Below are 15,722 nucleotides of genomic sequence, written 5' to 3'. Positions count from 1 at the left end.
CCTTTCCTAGAATTTTCTCTCTCTCTTTTTCAAAAAAGTTCAAATAAAATTCAAACATTCCATAAATCTCCGTCGTGGTCCGGTCCAAAACTATACTTTATCGCGAAAAAAAGTAGTCCACGGTTGTTTGAAAAAGTATTCGGTTCTTAAGTCTGATGTCATTTTGTAGTCCGACGCCACGTCCGGGTCCAAAAGGCACCAGCGCCGTCCACTCTTCATTGTAAACAAACATGTTGGAACCCGTAAATCTTTTTGCAATAACCTCCTTTTTCAGAAATTAACCATTGAGGGTTAATAAGGGTGTTAATGCTAATACCATAGACAGTAAAAAGCACGCTAATATATGTATTTATATTTAAATGTATTTATTATTATTATTAACATTATAATATATATTTTTTATATTTATTTATATATATATATATATATATATATATATATATATATATATATATATATATATATATATATATATATATATATATATATATATATATTAAAAAAACAATTTCCTCTTCTTTTTGTCGTTGCCAAGAAAGCGGTAGAATGACACTTTAGTCGTTATTTTTGTCTCAGATCTGTTAAAACAGCAAGGGACACAGCACTGCGCATATTGGGAAAATACACACTTGGACCCGGAAGTTATTCTAGCGGGCCGCAACGTCACGTCTTAACAACCGAATTGTCCCAAGCAGGAGTCGAACCTAGACTGTACCAGTGGTAGTGGATTGGGGGTCTAATGATTAGCGAGGTGCGCCACTGTGGCCGGTGCCAAGGTTGGGTAATCTGGCTGTATTAGAATGTCACGTCCTAACTCTTCTAATGTAGAAGAAAGAAGTCCCCGCGCGGGCACCCTGACACATACTGTACAGTGACCAGCGGACCAGTAGGCAGCGCTTCCGGTAGGAGACACAAAGGAGACTCTTTGTGTCTCCTACCGGAACCGCTGCCGGTCATCACATTATTGGCTTAGGAATGCGACAAAAACTAAACAATATCCATGAATTCAAGTCTCCAAGGGGTGACTAATCGATAGAAAAAAAGTCATTTTGGGGGTGAACTATGCCTTTAGAAGGTAGGGTAAGTGATAATATCACTTACTTTGGTAAATGATATCACTTACCAAATATTATTTGGTAAAAAAAAAATAAAGCACTATATTCGTTCAATAACAGGAGTCTCCCTGTCTCTCGAGATCTTTAACAAACAGAAAATACATTTTCAGGTGGGAGGCCAATATTCAGCCAATCAGGAGAGAGTACCCATGTATCAGCTTCATTTTTATAGTGTTCCAGTTCCAATTTTGTTTGCTCATTTCTTTGTGTCATCACTTCCAATTTCATTTGTTTATCCTATGTCCTGTGTGAGTTCTCTCTCTTGATTGGATAAAATTGGTGTGCCTACCTGAAAATGCATTTTCTGTTTAATCAAGAGCTGGAGGGATGGGGAGAACCCTGTTACTGGTGCGTTTTGAGCTTGTAGATCTGCTACTTTTGCTATTTTTGAATTTTAATCAGTTTTGGACACCGAAATTAGTATTTTTCATGGTGTAATAAATAATGTTCTGTGTTACCTCCAGGTCCAGGACCAGGAGGTCCAGGTGGTCCGAGTGGTCCAGGTGCCCCTGGGATTCCTGGAACAGAACAATATCATCAGATGATGTCAATCTCTAGTCAAAGCTTCACCACACCACACCACACCATCTGACATGCCATACCATAGTTGGTTGTAGAGTTAGATTACTGCAATGTCCTCTTCAATATACTTCCCCAAAAAGACTAATAGGACGTCTCCAACTCCTTCAAAATGCTGCAACCAGAGCGTTCACTGAACAAAATGACTCTCATACTTAGATCACTTCAATGACTCCTGATACAATACAGAATTGATTTCAAGGTTACATTTTGTTTTGTTTACAAAGCCCTTAATGGTTTAGCTCCTGAATACATCTCTATAAAGTATAAACCAACCAGAGCTCTCAGATCAGACACTGACTGGTCTCGTACTGTAACTGTACCTAGAATCAAATGTAAACCTGGAGTAGGTGCTGTTAATCACTATGGTCCTGACGTCTGAAAAAACTGCCTGATGACCTGAGATTCCCATTCCCATTCAGATAGTATGACAAGCTGATAAAAAAAAGAAATGAAAAGGGAAATGGACTCTTGACCGGTCATATTTAACACATTGATGGTCAGGCCTGGAATCGAAACTGGGGCAACTGGGGACTCCTGCTCATAACGATTCAGCTATGCCAGCCCCAATTATAATGGTTCTGCATAAAATGCAAGCCTAGTTTTCGGAAGTGAATTTCCCATTAATTTACTCCATAGATGTTTCAGAAAATCCTCATCTTAAGAGTTTTAAGTAGGATTTTGCAATTCTGCGGTTGTGGAAATTTCTGCTGAATGCTGGGCAGTCCACGGAATAGTAGGCACGCCGCAGAATATTAACACAACATTCAGAATAATGCAGAATTGTTGTAGTATCAATCACGGCCACTAGATGTCACTATTATCAGTGTGGAAATTATCGGAAATGAGTCTTGTGTTGCCAGACTGTTGCCTCACACAATTTTCAAATGCTTCCGGTCATACAGTCTGGAGCCTGGAAGCTCTTTTGATGAGTAAGCGATAAAGCGGATGTGAAGTCTCCTCCCCACTTCCGTTTCATATTTATTAACTAAGTCTGAGCTACTAGGTTTCGGACACCTGCTCTAGTTCAATCTTTCAAGGGGCCCGGACCGTACTGTAGGTTGGGAAACACTGATGTGGGTCATGTGTGTGTAAGTGTCTTCAAAATGGAATGGTTGTGAGATTTAGGCCTACAGTACCTTGTGGTCCCGCCATGGAATCTCCTGTTTGAAGAAAAGTCCACATTAGAATTAAATATATCCTATACTGTACTCAGTGCTAAGATCTTTTACTGATGTCCTACACAGAGCATAGCGGCATTTTGTTGTTGTCGGGCAGAAACCTCTCATCTCCATATTTTAACTTTTGTGTTTATTCGTAAATGAATACCATACTTGATCATACTACAGTGTCATCAAAAGTAGCAGATCCACAAGCTCACAACGCAAAGTGTTTTGAGCTTGTCGACCTGCTACTTTTGCTAATTTTGAATTTTAATCCTGAAAAGTAACAGTTTTGGACATAATGAGGTTTCCACCTCAGAAATTAGTATTTTCCATGGTGTAATAAAATGTTCTGTGTTACCTGTCCCTCCAGGAGGTCCAGGTGGTCCGGGTGGTCCAGGTGCGCCTGGGATTCCTGGAACAGAACAATGTCAGATGATCTCTATAGTCAAAGCTTCATTCAAGTCTGGAGACAGCCAGGAATCAGCCAGCACACTCCCAAACGGCCTATCGTGACTTCAAACTCAAGGCGTAAAAGGGTGACCGCTAAAGGGTCCGCTAAACAGTTAAAACGATAGAGGTGCGGCGTCTTCGCAACGATCGGCACGGCGACTCGCTCGCCTGACGGCTCGCTCGGCAGTGCCTCTTGTGGCTCAAGTCCGCTTCAGTAACTCATAATCCCCCCTAGTCAACATGTGCCGTTTCAGCCGCCCCTTCCAGTCAAAGGTTTGACTTCTTGGGGGTGAGGATGCGTTGAATCAGCATATAACAGAACAGACTTACAGTAAATACAGAGCAGTATTTTAGTCCTTCAGTACAAGTCCAAATCAAGTTTCAAATGTATTTCAGATGTTTGAAATATGTCACACCGCAGATCCGACCAATAAGCGCATAATAAGTCTGGCCAAATGAAGTCTGAAAGTCTTTGAAGCTACGTTGTTCCCATGTGGATTCTGAAATCCACATGATTGGGGGTAGTCCTTAACAAAATTATTCAATAGTTGTGCCCCAGTTGTTATCTAATTGTCTGACCACTGTTAAGGCCGACACACATCCAAACAAAGCAGATCTGTGTGCAAAGTGAGCTAAACTAGGTGTGTGTAAGTGACACATTTAAAACAGCTTTCTTCTGGAAACAAGCTTAAGCTAAATAAGCTTAAAATCTGATCGATTTTCTGTCAAGTCTCAAGTAGCAGTCAAGTAAGTCAAGGGGCACACATCATGAAACACTCAACTTGATACTTATAAACCAGGCACGTAACGATTCAAATAAATAAAGCGGACTGGTAGAGGAGACAAAGGATACTCTTTGTGTCTCCTACCGGAACCGCTGCCGGTCATCAAATTATTGGCTTAGGATTGAGACAAAAACTAAACAATATCCATGAATTCAAGTCTCCATGGGGTGACTAATCGATGGACAAAAAGTAATTTTGGGGGTGAACTATCCGTTTAATGTTAGGGTAAGTGATATTTGGTTAAAACAGCAAAATATTTTATATATATTTCATTTCATTTTATTTATTTCAATTATGGTTTACATGATCACATTAATATATATATATATTTTTTTACATATTCCATAAATGAAAAGGAGCAGTTAGTCACTCAGCAGGTTATTCTTTTCAATAAAAGAATCTAATCTCTGTACATACAGCTTTTCAAGCACTTTTGAAAACTGGGAAAGCAACGAAAGTGGTCTAAAATTAGTAAAATCATGTTTGTCTCCACTCTTAAAAAGTGGAATGACCTTTGTTTTCATCCTGTCTGGAAAAACCCCTGTACTAAAAGAAAGATTATAGATGTAACTAAAATGTTTAATTATACAGTCAATGGTCTTTTTTCACAATGATCATGTCTATCCCATCACTATCAGTTGATGTCTTGTTCTTTGATTTTGCTACAATAGATTCAATTTCATTTTCACTCACTTCTCCTAGATACATGGACTGCATTATACTTCCCCCTTCCCATTCACCATCGTTTTGCCCATCATGTTGTGGAATAGAATTAGCCAGACTTGGCCCAACATTAACGAAAAACAAATGAAATTAATTTACCACTTCATTCATATTTTCTATGACTCTCTTATTATCATTATTAATAAGTACGCAAATCTGTGGACGCATTTTTATTCCCTATTACCTGATTTAAAAATGTCCAAGTCCCCTTAAGATTATTTTATTTTTCTTCCAGCCTCTTGTTATAGTATTCCTTCTTCGCTTGTCTCATTATGATTGTCAATTTATTTTTGTACACCTTGTATTTGTTTTCAGCAGTTTTTGTTCGACATTTCATAAAGTCTCTATAAAGTTTGTTTTTCTTTTTGCCTGCATTTTGTAGACCTTTCTTGTTATCCAAGGGTTTTTACTATAACTACTATTACTTTTGCATTGTCTTATTGGGCAATATTTATCTATAATGCGATAGAAAACCATTCAAAAAGGATTCATATGCCACATTTAACTCCTCTGTATACACTCCTTCCCACTTTTCATTTATTTCTGAACTTATTTATTGATTCCTCTGTTCTAACCCTCACGTATCTATAACAATTGTTTATTGTTAACAACTTTATTTGACTATTGAATGTTACAAATACAGGTAAATGATCGTATTTTCCATGGTGTAATAAAATGTTCTGTGTTACCTGTCCGTCCAGGAGGTACAGGTGGTCCGGGCGGTCCAGGTGCGCCTGGGATTCCTGGAACAGAACAATGTCAGATGATGATGACAATCTCTATAGTCAAAGCTCATTGTTTATTGTTAAAAACTTTATTTGACTATTGAATGTTACAAATACAGGTAAATGATCGTATTTTCCATGGTGTTATAAAATTTTCTGTGTTACCTGTCCGTCCAGGAGGTCCAGGTGGTCCGGGCGGTCCAGGTGCGCCTGGGATTCCTGGAACAGAACAATGTCAGATGATGATGACAATCTCTATAGTCAAAGCTTCATTCAATTCAGCTTCATTCTTATGTCATTTATTATTAATGTTGTTATTAATTAAAAATGTTGTCAATCAATGTCGCACTAGTCGTCATAATTCGACTGGGCTTGGTGATTAATGTGTAGAACCCTCTGCTATATAATGCATCCGAAAAATGTGATGTAGCTTTATGTTTCAATGCATTAATAAGGTCTATGTTAGTGTCTGCACAAATTAAACACGTCTTGTTTTCATTTAACCCATTCATTAATTCTTCCAGATTTTCTTTGAACATTTCTACATTAGACCCAGGTGTTCTGTATACACACATGACTACGATGTTTCTCTTCCCTTCTATTTCCACCGTTAAACATTCCATTAAATCATCAATTTTAGTCGTCATATTGTAACCACTCTACACCTCAGGTCACTGTTTATCAACAAACAGGGCGACACCCCCACCCCTCCTGTTAGCACTATTAGTAAAAAATCACACCCTGTGTGAAGGAAGCGGTGCCTTTGGGGTGCGGCTTAACTCATTTCAGTTCGTCCCTATTGGTGGTCTGAGTCCACTTACCAAATTTGTACTTGGTAGCATGCTGCAAACTGGAATAATGGCTGTTTAAAGCCCAGCCAATGGGCAGACAGAGGGGGCGGGGCTTGAGCAATTCATGCTCGGCCCGTATTGGTGGTCTAAGTCCACATACCAAATTTGGACTTGGTGGCATGCTGCAAACTGGAGTTATAGCTGTTTAAAATCCCGTGCTCATCCCGTGCTCATACGGGCGGACGTCCCTGAGGGTCCCTGGACCCCTGTTTGATAACCGGTGGCACGTGTGGCAAATGAGAGGAGAGATGGCATAGGCAATCTCCAAGTCTGTGTGTGTGTGTGTGTGTGTGTGTGTGTGTGTGTGTGTGTGCGTGTGTTTGTATGTGTTGCTTCTTTGCCGTGCTCATCCCGGGCTCATACACACAGACACACAGACACACAGACAGACAGACACACAGACACCGAGTCAAAGCCTCGTATAGAGCGGTTGGCACCGCTAAAAATAATTCATAACCCTCCAAATGAAAATCGAAACCCCTCTTTTCTTTCAACCACGTCTCAGATAAAGCAATCACCTTAAATTTTCTCTAAAATGTATCCAAATAATCCCTGATCTCCGAAAAGTTTGCATACATACTTGTGGAACTAAAATGAATAAGTGAAAATGAATTACCCAGTTCAACATCGTCCTTGACTTGATCATCAGTATAGTATTTACAAGTGTCACCAACATAATTAAATACATGACTCCGGGTCTACATCATTTAAATCATACATTTTCTGTTCCATATCAGATCCTGTTAGGATTTGACTACCAAGTGATGACATTTATCACATACATGTCTCTCAACAGGGAGTCTGCTCATTTTCTTTGTGTCATCACTTCCAATTTCACTTGTTTATCCTGTGTCCTGTGTGAGTTCTCTCTCCTGATTGGATAAAATTGGTCTCCGGTTTAATCAAGAGCTGGAGGGACGGGGAGAACCCTGTTACTGAACAAACTAGTATCAGAATATAAAGTAAGAATATATAAATTTAACACTTATTTTAACAAATAAATATCACTGACTGACTGACTGTTTATAAACGATTGGACTTGCGATGAAAATTTTAAAGTTATAAAAAAACACTAATTCGTTGGCAGTGGGCAAACACAGCCAGAAATAAGTCTGGCAGGGAATGAGTTAACATAATGAATGATATACATATGAATATAATATAATGTTTGAACAGCATCAGTGTTAAGTCAACATATGTTTACTAAACATAATGAATATAATGTTTTAACAGCATCAATGTTAAGTCAACATATTGTAATTTTGGGTATGGGTATATTACGTTTTGGTTTACTTTCATGTTTACTGTTTGAGAAAAAGAAATGTATACTTACCTTTTATTTATCTGTAATGTTTTATTTTACCTGTTACTGTAAAGGGTTTTATTTTACTTAATTGAAGGGAGGGATGGGTCTGTGTGTGTGTGTGTGTGTGTGTGTGTGTGTGTGTGTGTGTGTGTGTGTGTGTGTGTGTGTGTGTGTGTGTGTGTGTGTGTGTGTGTGATTGGACACAGGTGCAGGGCATGAGTTATCAATCAATGTCATTTTCCTGAAAGTGATTCTGTATTGCACAAAAAAACTCTCATCTCATCTCATTTTATTTTAATTCATTTTTAAGTAAAATTACAAAAGACATCTTGTTGTTTGTTTACTTGCTTAATTAAGGATTTCATGATAAGGTGTACATTTTAAAAGGTTTAAGCTGGGGTTGGCGAAAGGGCCCACTCTGTGTGGAGTTTGCATGTTCTCCCCGTGTCTCCTAGGGTAGTTAATACCCTCACAAAAACATGTAGTAATCCTGGTTGCTATACCGCCTCCCCCATGACAGCCGGGGCGCCTGATGGAGGGGAAGGGAACTGGTTGAAATAACGTGTTCCTTCCACACGCTACGTCCAACCAGGGAAACTCCCCCCTGTCAGGTGACAAGAAGGTCAGTTGGCTCTCATGCACTGAAGGAAGCATGAGCTCGGCCCTGGCCTCCCTGGCTGTGGGTGACTGGTGTAGCGCTGGTGTAGGGCTGGTGTAGCGCCCAGGATCACTTAGGAAATTGACACCGGGTGAAAAAAATGGGTTACAAAAATCGCGGGATAAAAAGTATTTAAAAAAAAAAAAAAAAAAAGGTTTAAGCTAAAAAGGTTAAAAACTGGTGATTTCATGGTAATTAGTTAGTAAGGGAACTCGAGCTTATATTGAAAGTTTAAAAAAGCTACAGTAGGTACTTTTAAGTTAAAAGAACGTAGGGGCCCTGCCCATAAATCATTAGGGGTCAAAGGGGCTACAATATGTTTACTAAACATAATGAATATAATGTTAACAGCATCAGTGTTAAGTCAACATATGTTTACTAAACATACAGTGCTTACTCATCAGTTCCTGCGCTTGGGTCTATCCAGCAAACAGCGTTTTCCTAGGGAGTTGAAGGCAAGGGGGCAGGGGGCACCCTTGTTGTTTCTCATAAGCGTGCATCCGTTGTCCGTCAACAACACAGCCGTCTGTGCTTTGACTTCTGTGCGCTGACTCTCTCCCCACCCGCCCCCCTGACCCCTTGCCTTCAACTCCCTAGGAAAACGCTGTTCGCAAGGTGGGCTGAAATCAATACAACATTCATATGAAATCAATCACAAATACTCACACAGGTAATTAACATTAAATTAAATACACTGATCATCATTGTGTTCTAATTACCTCCACTTTCTTTATTCAAGGCCTCCATACTGCTCAGCTTGGTCTGGAGGACTTGGACCTGGTGGTCAGTGCTGCTCAGTCTGATTTGAAGGAGTTGGACCTGGTTGTCACTGCTAGTCAGTCTGGCTTTGAGGATGTCCACCTGGGTCTCGCTGGCAGTGAACTTGGCAGCCATTTCTGAACATTAAGAGCAAGTGAAAGAAGACGGAGATGGGAAGGGGGTGGGAAGGATGAAATGAGGGCATCTATGAGGAGGATGAAAAAAGGGAGGGCAGGAGGTCCAAATGACATACCCGTGGAGGTGTGGAAATGTTTAGGAGAGACAGCAGTAGAGTTCCCTCACTAGACTGTTCAGTAACATACTGGTACCGATGTTCAAGAACAAGGGGGATGTAGAGTTGTAGTAACTACAGAGGTATAAAGCTGATGAGCCACATCATGAAGCTTTGGGAGAGAGTAGTGGAAGCTAGGCTAAGAGGAGAGGTGAAAATTAGAGAGCAGCAGTATGGGTTTATGACAAGGAAGAGAATCACAGACACACTGTTCACCCTGAGAGTGTTGAAGGAGAAGTATAAAGAAGGACAGAAGGAGTTACACTGTGTCTTTGTGGAACTAAAAAACGCATATGATAGGGTGCCAAGAGAGGAAGTGTGGTGTTGCATGAGGAAGTCAGCAGTGGCAGTGAAGTATGTCAGAATGGTGTAGGATATTAATATGTACGAAGACAGCATGACAGTGGTGAGGAGTGTGTTTCGAGTGATGGACGGGTTCAAGGTGGGAGTGGGCATACATCAAGGATCGGCTCTGAGTCCTTTCTAGTTAGTGTGGTTGCCCTAACAGGGCAACCAGACTACAGTACTCTTCTGACTTTATTATTCTTTCTAGATAAACTTTATTTTGCCGCGCTATTTCTCCCACAGTTTATTTTCTTCAAAACACACTTTTAGCTCCTTCTCCCACGTATTTTGTCCAAATTTCACAAAAATCGGTACACATGATCTCTGACCCATGCGATAAACATATCCAAACAGCATTTTGATAGTCCTTACCGTCCGTCCGTAATTAGCTTCCAAAGTTAGTGGGAGGGGCCTGTTTTACAAAAAATGCCAAAAATCATGAACGAAGCGTCCGGTCAATCCCAAATTTGAATCTCAAGGGTGGTTTACTCAACGAATCCCCAAAAGCATTTCCACTCTGATCCATAGGGGGCCCCACAAATGCACAAAATGTCCCCGTTTGATGCAAAAACATGATTTTGGGGGGGATCAATCCTCTCCAAATGAAACACAAGTGATCTCAGGAGTGACGAGACTATATAATTGTGCCGTTACATTAAATGTACATTTATTAAATGTAATAATAAATAATATCATTCTGTGCAATTAATGAAGAGGAACTCCGCAAAACCAAATCACAGATGACATCATCTTCCTGTTCACTGGACGCTATCCCCGCCCCTTTTCTCAAAGAGGTTTTAGACAGTGTGATTGGATATATCCTATCCTATCCTTGTAAACAGTCTCTACAATCAGGCGTCTTTCCAGACTCATTGAAAACCTTGATCCCTCTGTGCTGGGTAATTATAGACCCATTTCTAATCTACCTTTTCTGGGCGAGGTCTTAGAAAAAACTTCCATCAACTGGAAAAAACTGTGTTTTTACAGAACAATAAGGTTCATAACAAATTCCAATCTGGTCTTAGAAAGATCTTTCATCAACTGGATGTGTTTTTACAGAACAATAAGGTTCATAACAAATTCCAATCTGGCTTCAGGAAAGGTCATAGCACAGAAGCAGCACTTGTAAAAGTAATTAATGATCTTAGGGTGTCCGCTGACGACAAAAATGTATCCATTCTCCTACTCCTTGATTTAACGGCTGCTTTTGACACAATTGATTACACAATTCTAATACAACGCCTGGAGTACTGGATTGGTTTGTCAGGCACGGCCTTGTCTTGGTTTTACTCCTACCTAACAGGCAGAAGCTATTTTGTCAGTCTAGCTGACTTTGATTCAGGCAAACACGACATCTGTTCTGGTATTTCACAGGGCTCAATTATTGGTCCTTTATTGTTCTCCCTGTATATACTGCCGCTGGGAGAACTCATCACCGATCTGAATTTCCATTTCTATGCTGATGATACCCAGCTATATATCTCTGTACTGTAGCTCCAGACGACCCCTGTGCTCTAGACCCGGTGTTTACCGGTCTGTCCAGTATAAAATGCTGGATGAACAAGAACTTTCTTAAGCTAAATGAGGATAAAACTGAAGTTCTCATAATTGGTTCTCGTGAGCAGAGAGAATCAATAATAAGTAGACTTGGTAACCTGACTGTAGAAAGTAACACTACAGTAAAGAACCTGGGGGTTATTATTGATTCTGAATTGAATTTTGATACACACATTAATCATGTTACCAAGATTGCTTTCTTTCATATTAGAAATATTGCGCGAATTAGAGCCTATCTGTGTTAGTCGATGCAAAAACGTTGATCCATGCTTTTGTTTTCTCTCGGCTTGATTACTGCAATAAACTTTACTCTGGCCTGCCAAAGAAAACAACTGACAGATTACAACTTGTTCAAAATGCGGCAGCCAGAGTTTTAACTAAAACTAAGATGAGAGAACATAATAACTCCAGTTCTAGCTTCACTACACTGGCTCCCGGTTGTTTTTAGGTTTGATTCTTAAATTATTTTACTAGTTTATAAAGCTCTAAATGGTCTGGCACCTTATACCTCTATGACTGCCTGCCTAGATATGTTCCATTGTATTCTTGCTCTGTAAAGCACTTTGAGCTGCATGTCATGTCATGAAAGGTGCTATAAAAATAAAGTTTATTATTATTATTATTATAATAATTACCATCAGATAGAGCTTTAATCTTTTAACAAAAACCTTTTAATTTTAACCAAATAATATCCCTTACCCTACCTTAACTAGATACTGATTAAAATAAACTTAGATTAGTACTTTCAAATGTGTTTATTTGTAGTTTCTATGTTTATCTGAGGAATATCATTCTTGACAGCATCAGACTGTTGGTGTTTTATAGAATATTCTAAATACCTGCTTTGTGTCTCTGGAGCTCTTCTATCTTGGTTTCACTTGCAGACAGTCTGGAAGCCATATCTAGAAAAAATATATATAATAATAATCACAGAGAAAACTGATTCAAAATGTACTTTTAATTACTTAAAAGTACAAAAGTATTGGCATCAAAATTAGTACCAAAAGTAGAAAGTACTCCTTATGCAGAATGTCCCGTTGTAATAATAATCAAAATCTACAAAGTAACTAGTAACTAACAAATAATTGTAGTGGAGTAAAAAGTACAATATTTGCCTCTGAGATGTAGTGAAGTAGAAGTAAAACTATTGAACATTGGAAATACTCCAGTGAAGTAAAACATACCTCAAAATTACAGTACAGTAATTGAGTAAATGTATTTAGTTACTTTACACCACTGGTGAAATGATGAAACATTTGAGACACATTCCAGTTTGTATGTTTACAACTTCTGAATTTTTAAGTCACGTTCTGCCCAACAAACATGTAGCCTCTTAAAGATATATTTCACTTTCAAACATGTTTGGGGTCATTTAACGTCTACTCAGGCTTTTGTGTTTCAACCCGGACACTTTATAAGTTGCTTGATTCAGTATATAGATATTTGATATTCATTTTGTTTTAATCAGACACGCCCACTGCCCATACAAACCCATTTTAACTTCAAACTACATTACACATTGAGTGCCAAAAACGGCCCTGGCCGAAAATATATATATATATATATATATATATATATTTTTTTTTTGTTTTTGTTTTGTTTTCCTTCACAGCACCAGGAGATATCATTTTTCGAAGATTTAGACTCCCCATCCACTTCCTGGTTAACTTATTACTTTAAAGGCCTGTATCTCGGCTCCTGTGTACTTTCTTTTTTTACTATGTATTTTTGGCAAAACATAATATTATGTTAATTTTAAAGGGTCTACACCATGAATGTTAACTTTTTCTTCATTTTTGTGTGTTTTTGGTCTCCCCCACCTCTCTTCTGTTCCAACAAATACCCGACTTCGAGCATGCAGGCTTTCATAGGCTATCTGTGGTTTTTATGTAAATTGGTCTGAAAACAGTCCGTCAGATTTGTTCCCCCACCCTACGTCTGGGAACAATTCCTCCCGTTTTTCAGTTCTAACCAAAAAAAAAAATCCCCAAATTAAAAAAAAAAAAAAAAAAAAATTAAAATGTTTTCTTATTTTTTTTTTTGTACTTTTTCCACACAGAACCAGGACATATCATGCATACAAACTGGCTCAATAGCGCCCCGTGCCAAACAGGACAATGTGGTATTGCAGGTGAAAGTGCTTTATAAGCCAGAGAGAAGTTAGTTGGAATGAGTATATCTGAGGCTTGATTTAGGCTCAAACCTTTTGAAAAACGTTTGAGGGACATAAACAATATGATATCAAATATTATTATTATTTTTTAAATTCATGGTGTAGCTCCTTTAAACTAAAATATTTTCAACTGGCTGCAACTATAGAACGGATTACCGAATGTTTTCTTTTTTTTTCTTCTCGATTCTACGAGACCCCTGTGTGTGTAATGAGGGGATCACCGTGAGGACGGTGATCACAGAAAGAAAAAAAAGAGACAATTTTAACGATTGAAAAAAAAATCGTTAAATACGCTGGCACTGGCTGTACCCGGTTTTAAAAAACCTCTGGCACTCTATGTGTTAACCATGTTAGATTCATTGAAAATACACGTCTCTGCTTCTAGTGACTGATATTGTTCTTCTAATGAATGTTGGACTCATTAAAACACACGTATCTGCTTCTGGTGACTGATATATGTCCTTCTAATGAATGTTAGACTCATTAAAACACACATCTCTGCTTCTAGTGACTGATATTGTTCTTCTAATGAATGTTGGACTCATTGAAAACACACGTCTCTGCTTCTGGTTCCAATGTTTTTTCAATTCCTTTTTTCATTTATTTTTTTCATTCAAAAAAATATGCAAAACAAATGAAGTAATTGAAAAAACACGGCGTAATATCTAAATATTGATCCAAGCAACTTAAAAAGTGTCACAAAAGAAAGACATTAGTGTTTGAAAGGTAAACATCCTAACCTGCAGTTTGTCCTTCCAGGTTGCTCTTCAGCTGTTGGAACAGCGCCTTGACCTCATAGCGGAGGTCATCAGCCTCAGCCAGACAGAACAGGAAAAGAAGCAAAGCAGCCCTCATTGTGAAGTCCAGACTCTGAAGACAACAAGCATGATGTCATTGACACCTTGTATTTATTGGATGTTCAGACCCTAACATTGATTGGTTCGTTCAGGGGGAAATGGAGATATCTGTAGGCCAGAGGTAATTCTGAGAAAGCGTGAGAGAGACTCGCCCTCATAAACATATTACACAAGTCATTACATCTCTGCCAAAACTACAGTAACTGTCAACTATTTAACTCTGCCTGTTTTGACCACAGCTTCTATTTAACCCTTTGTCTTCATCTTTGATCTACAAGCTCACAGCGAGGTGCGATGCCACGAGTTGTGAGCTTGTATATCTAGGCGACAAAGTATAAATTAGGCTTTTAAAGTGACAGTACATACATTACCTGATCTGCAAGAACTTCTGTTTAATGATAGATAGCCCATACTAATGAATATGTTTAACATTTGACAAATTTGCCAGCAACAACTACCAATAATATAAAAGGATCAATAGTGGGATCAATAAGGAAGGATTGAAAAGGGGATCAAAATGGATAAAAATAGCTAACACTCTCAATACTGTGATGTTTTATTCTATTATTATTGTGTCTTTTTGCATGCAATACATTTAACATGTACGCCATATTTGTATTGTATTCAACCTTTATGGTGAACTCTATTACATACTGTATGTGGAAAATATTTACCCTAAATCTGAGTAATTCCTGTCATTGACCTCTTTTTGTTATCAATACATCTTACATTTCATTTAAATTGGCTTTACACAAAGAGAAAAACGGTAGTCTTACCTAGTCTTGAAGAAAATAAAAACAAGGAGAAACCAAAGCTGCAGTCAATGTTAGAAAAAGTTCCACCCAACTCCCAGAGAGAGCGAGAGCGAGAGCATGTCTGCCAAACATCTGCTGCTGGAATTTAAACATGTTAGTTCCTTCTGACCATAATTTATTCATCTTGTTAGCAACTAACTTAAACCTTAACGGCTCTGGCCATAGCTTCTATTTAACCCTCTGTGTCGGTTCTGACCTCAGCTTCTTGTTAACAGCTAAATGGGTGTAAATGTGTTCACCTCGCTTAAAACGAGGATATTTCTTTAAGCACAGTAGGCACAGTAGGGGGGACGGGGGGCCTTGACACTAACTAACTAACACCACATATCTGGAACAAACTCCCAGAGAACTGCAGATCTGCAGAAACTCTGTTCTTCAAGGCCACTGTGGGCGGAAGGCCAAACTGAGGGCTAGAGCAGCCATGGCCTCCATGAAATTCCTGCCCTGATAACGGCTCATGGCACTACTGAAAGAAACCTCATATCTCCATATTTTAACTTTGTGTTTTTTTCGTAGTATGATCAAGTAAGACGTTAATTTACAACAACAAAAAAAACACAAAATGT

This window comes from Gymnoscopelus microlampas (assembly GCF_963454915.1).
Source record: "Gymnoscopelus microlampas genome assembly, chromosome: 13".
NCBI lineage: Eukaryota > Metazoa > Chordata > Actinopteri > Myctophiformes > Myctophidae > Gymnoscopelus > Gymnoscopelus microlampas.
Note: the sequence above shows the minus strand (reverse complement) of the source record.